We start from the raw sequence: 5,712 nt of genomic DNA, 5'->3' as shown, positions 1-5,712 counted from the left end.
TGCTGAACAAGGCTTCTCAAAAAAACTAATCCAATTCCCTATGAGCCAGTTATCCTTCCCCAGAGAGCCCAAATCACAGCAAACCTTGGGATAAGCAAAGTTCAACTTATCAAAGCAGGAAGTTACTGTGGCTTGTGCAGTCACAGAAGAGCTGACCACAGTGTTTACTGTCAAGTAAGGCCCTGTATCAGTCATGCCTTTCTTTCACTCTTCTAGAGCCACCCCAAGTAAAGGCAAAGGTGCTTCCTGAACAGCTAGTCTTTTTTTTTTTTTTTTAAAGTGTCTGACTGTATTTTCATGAAGCCATGCACAAAGTTGTCATCTTCATTCAGAAAGAGCCATTCTGGCAGTCATTTGTACAGATTTCTTACTGTAGACAAAACCATGCAGTCAGTACTGCCACAAATTCACATCTCCAATTCAGCCACATACCAAAATGCACAGGGCTGGCTCTGCAGGCAGCAGATATGGGCTGCAACTAGATTCTGTTGTTAACAGAGCTCTATCACTGGCACCCACAGAACCAAGGATTTTGGCTGAAGAGAGCTGGCTCCATAGTTGCTCAATATTTGGACTCTCCTCTCCAACAATGGGGAAAAAAAAAAAAGAGACACCCATGTATGAGAAGCAATTTACACAGGATGAGATTCAGCTCCACTGGCTGTCTTCCTTAAATATGCGGAGTTCCCAATAATATTGACACAGGTAAAGTTGTTCCAAGAGCTGAACTTTATCCATCATTATATTTCCAGGGGTTCTGCTCATTAACTGAGACCAGACAGTCTAGCCACATTGCTCACAATCAAAGCACAGCAAACAGGGAATGCTTTGGCTCTTTTTAAACTGCCTGAACTGTGCAGTTGGAGGAAAAATACAAGAACTCTTTCACCACTTTATACCCACATACACCCTGCTTTTGGACAGGGCACAAATTACTGCCTTGGTCCTCCATTCTAGCAGAACACACGCTCCATCCTACTGCCCTCAGAGAAAGTGTTTGTTCCTCTGCTGCTGAGGATAAAGATACCCACAATTCTTCCAACTTACTCCAAGTGCATGCTCCATAGAGAGAACAAAAATGCAAGCTATCACTAGCGAGGAAAAACTACTTGCTCTGATCATGAACCTTTACAGCATGAACCTTTTCAGAACATACCGGAAGGGGGCAATTCTGTCCTCCCTTCACTGTAGGCTGTTTTTTTTTTTTTCATGAATATGTTCACTCTTCCCCATAATTCAAGGAGACTTCATTCAAATCAGTGCTTCAGCATTGAAAAGCAATGAGAAATTGCATAACACCTTTTATGAAGACACTGAAGTTTCAGTTTCACTGTGCTTACCACATGACCAACCAAATCCCATAACGCCATCTCTCTCCTGGAATTAGATAGCATCAACTGACAAACCCAGTAACAGATTTGAAGATGGTCACGCTGAACTCTTACATTCAGAATGGTCATGCTGCTATACATTCACCAAAGCCTTTGTATGTTTTTCACCACTAGGAACAAATGCTTATCGATCTTAATATTAACAGAAGTAGAGTAAAGAGGGGCCAGCAATAACAACAGAGCAGTCCAAACATCCTAAAAATAAAGAATCTCTTCAAGAACTCAGAGTGTCCTTTACCCTCGATGATTTCCTCAGAAAATTCTGTGAAAGCTCAACCTGCTTTCCGTTTCAGACTTTGGTATTGATCAAAGTGATCAGTGAAATCTAATCTGAATAGTTTCTTGAGCTCTTTGCATCACACAGCTGCCAGTTATTTTTCATTGACAGCAGCATACATGATCAAAAATAAAGTGTTGCAGGGAAGAAGAGGGACACTGACAGTAAAGTGATTCACTAAAATTTTTTTCATAAGTGAACTAAGATTTCATTCCTACTTCAGATCTTTTTTTTTCTTTTTATTTTTCAATTTCCTAGGATAATCACATAATTCTAATTCTTAATGTTTTAATTTTGAAAACATTTTATCTGTCCAGTCTCATGATAAATGCAGACAATACCATCTCATAAAACTTGGAGAGTTGATTATTTTAAGGCAAGATTACATATTTATACAGACAGTAACAAGATACATCTATAGGTAATTACAGAACTACCCATTTCTGAGATAATTTGCCCAGTGTGAACATCAGACCTTTCTTCAGAATCGCTCTTGCAGGACAGCAAGACAGAGTCAACTTGAATGTGCGGCCCCTATTCAGAAAAGCACTTAAGGGCTACTGAAGTCCATGAAACAAACAAATGTTTTAAGACATTTTTCAGATAAAAATGAACTTCAGCACATTCTTTGGGTCTTTTTGAACTGTTTCGGAAGTGCCCATGATACCAATGAAAATGTCACATCTGCACATGCAAGAAAACATTTTTTAATCAAGCAAACTGTTTTTAAGATCTTACAATACAATTTTCTTCTTCTGATGATTTTTTTTTTTTAGTACTACATTAAAAGTAAGCAAGCATACTGAGTCTGACTACAATGGAGTTTACTGTCTTCACAGCAGCCCATATGGTGCCATGTTTTGGATCTGCGGCTACAGCAGTGCTGATAACACACCAGTGTTTTGGCTATTGCTGAGCTGTGCTTGCACAGTGTCAAGGCTTTCTGTTTCCCACTACACCCCCACAGCCAGCAGGCTGAGAGTGGGCAAGAAGCTGGGAGGGGACACAGCTGGGACAGCTGACCCAAACTGGCCAGCAGGATATTCCATACCACGTATCCTCATGCTCAGCAATAAAGGCTGGGGTAGAGGAAGAAAAAGATGGGGTTTTTTGTTTCCAAGGTGGCTGTTGTTTGGAGACTGGCTGGGAATCGGTCTGCCTGCAGGAGGTGCTGCGCCATCTCCTTTGCTTCGCTTGTTTCCCCCCCGTGCCTTTTCTTCGCCTATTAAACTGTTTTTATCTTGACACAAGAGTTGTCTTGATTTTGTTCTTCCTATTTTCTCCCCCTGTCCCACTGTGGAGAGCTGGTGAGAAGAGTGAGCAAGCAGCTGTGTGGGTGCTTGGCTGCTGGCCAGGGTAAACCCACCACAGCAAGTCATACAGAAAACCCATTCCAGATTGGTGTACTATACTCTTCTCAGATTCCGATGTAGAACTTGCCCCAATATTCAGTATCTACAATATTCTATTATTTCTGTAGATATCTGCATGGCACTTTACATCCAAATATCTGAGATGAATATAATCCTCAGCACAACTCTACAGTCTGGGGAAGCATTTATTATCATTTTACTGACGGGTAGAGAAGTGGAGAGACACTATAGAAAAAGATTTTCAGAGTTGATTAAAAGTTTTGGCCTCATTTCCAGGAAGAACATTTCAACACACCAGCCATCTTTTAATAGCAACCTGAAGGTTTCTCAGAGCTGGAAAACCAGTCCTTTACAAGTCTGAGGGCTTTATTGACCTCCCTACTACTGTCCCTTCAAGTACATGATCTGGTTCACAAATTTGGACCTTCACTAACAAGCCAGCAACAATTTCCCTATTTTCAGAGCCACAAGACATTATTCTGATGTGGAAGACCAAGTACAGCTGAAAAACTACCATCTTTTCACCGAAATCACTGAACGCCACCTCCGCTCTTCTGAGAAATCCCTGTGCTGTGTAACATTGCTGACAAGGGTGGAGATGCTTCCAAGGTATCTTGCTCTCTAGGCAGGCCATCTGTTTCTGACAGCTCAAGGTCTCGTCAGGAACTGACCCGATGATTCACTTAGTTGTAGTAAATAGAGCTCATAGCCAGACAAGTAATATTTCATCATGTACTTGGCCACACTTGAGATCAGCAGATGTGTAAGAACCACTTAGGGCATCCATATCTTGTTTTCTTCTTTCCTTTGAGGAAGTCACACAGCTTACCGGTCTTGAGTTTAGCGCGCTAAACTATTAACTAACAGATTGATTCCATTCAGCCACTCCCCGTAAACCTTCCACCACCAAAAGCTTTGGAATTTTGCCATATAGAAACTCTGTGTAAAAGTTTCAAGCAAAATGGAAATCCTTTAGAAACAGTGTAACTGCCTCCACCAAAGAAACAGGGTGCGTGCAGTGAATAACATATACAAATGAGTCCTCCTTCTGCCTATTTATTATAATGTCTGAGCATTTCACAAACCTCAATACATAATCTACTTATCATCCCGACACCCATGCTCAAGTGCAGGAGTATTGTTATCTCACTTTACAGATATAAAATTGAGGCATTAAGTGATTCACTGAAGATTTCTCAGGAAGCTATTCATAGGGAACTCAATCCAGATGTTCTAAGCTGCAAGTAAACTGGAGAATCTTAAAGCCATTTGAAAAAATGGTGATCCCCATTAGAATTACACAGAATTATGAGGTCATTAGCCCACTTGTTAGACTAAGGCTCAGAACAGACTGAGCTTATGCTTTTGTAATATGCTGGACAGAGAGAAACTGCCCACTTTCAGACATAACAGCAAAAGGAATTACTTCATGTGCTTAAACAAATATTTTCTTCAAAACAAGTGACAAAAACCATTGGGTTCAGACCACCTCTGAACTGAGGCAATTGCAGAGACCCCATTTCTCAGTTTTGTACTCTATAGGTTTATCCATTTCTTTTTTTTTTATTACTATGAAGCTGCCCTTTCCCACCATCCTCTGAACATCACCTTGGACTATACTTAGTGTGAGATGATTTCAGAATACCAGTTCAGCAGAACTTTCAGTTGCAAACCACAATACATCTTCACAGCAGTTCGAACAATTAAAAAAAAGGATGAGGAGAAGCAGTAGGACAATACAGTATGAGCTGATCAACTTAATGACACAGAGAAAGAAGATAAAGGAAAGAAATTTATCTGGAGTGGTGAAAGATAGACTCTGCAGACAAAACAGGAACCAAAGCAGCTTCCAAGATGTTCAAATAGGCTGCACTGCCCTGGCAAAAGAAGCCCTCAAAGTTCCTGGCCTCTTGTTCCCGCACTGATAGACCTATAAATAAAGTACCTTCCTATTTGTTATCCGTCACACACATGCACAATGTGAAAAGCGGGCACACTTACCCACTAATCTGTGTCTTTGTAAGAAGTCAAAGCTACACAGTAAGGAATTTAGAAAGCACTATTTTGCATTTAGAAATGCAACTAACTGTTGCATTTGTCTTTTTTTTTTTCCTGTGATCATTGTGGCATGTGGTACTATGATCAGCTTTAGCAGGATAGCTCAAGAAACCTGATTAACTCGGTTGTAAAGTATAGGTTGAAGGTGTGACTTACAAGTTTCTGAACTTGACTAGTCAAGTGCCAGTCACAATGATTAGCAAAGAGAGATATAGAAGGTATCTTACCACGGTGAATTACTCCAGTTCTTATTTTTCTACCTTCTCCAATAGACTGTATCTCCTGCAAAAACAGCTGGAAGTTAAAAAGAAAGTAATTGGTTAATTTACTTTTGATTTACTTTACTGCTCTCTCCTTATAGAAGACTTTTGTGAAAAAATATCCCGCATCCCCTTACCGGTCTAGTCAACACGCTGGGGTGCTGACAGATGCCCTTGCCAGTTTTTACAGGGCTTATCTTCACTGCCATGCAAGCTTAGGCAATTACCTAAGCCTTGTTGTTAGCCCTATTCCTGACCACACGTACAATTCTCCCAGCTAAAACAAACCTGTTTTTAAAACTAACTCATATTTTAAACTCAAAACTAGCCAGCACACTGGGACGTGCAGAAAG

The 5,712-nt window shown here is 40.6% G+C and overlaps 1 protein-coding gene across 1 annotated transcript in view; it reads right to left on the bottom strand.

The window, feature by feature from the left end:
• SPATS2L (spermatogenesis associated, serine-rich 2-like) overlaps window positions 1-5,412 on the bottom strand; it is a 64,923-nt gene extending 59,511 nt beyond the window's left edge. Inside the window, 1 exon segment of the mRNA XM_009331600.1 lies at window positions 5,327-5,412. The gene's annotated coding sequence lies outside the window, so the exon portion shown is untranslated.
• Between the last annotated feature and the right edge of the window lie 300 nt (window positions 5,413-5,712).

The sequence above is a fragment of the Pygoscelis adeliae genome, unplaced genomic scaffold, assembly GCF_000699105.1.
Source record: "Pygoscelis adeliae isolate BGI_AS28 unplaced genomic scaffold, ASM69910v1 Scaffold160, whole genome shotgun sequence".
NCBI lineage: Eukaryota > Metazoa > Chordata > Aves > Sphenisciformes > Spheniscidae > Pygoscelis > Pygoscelis adeliae.
This window is presented reverse-complemented; position numbering and strand designations above follow the sequence as displayed.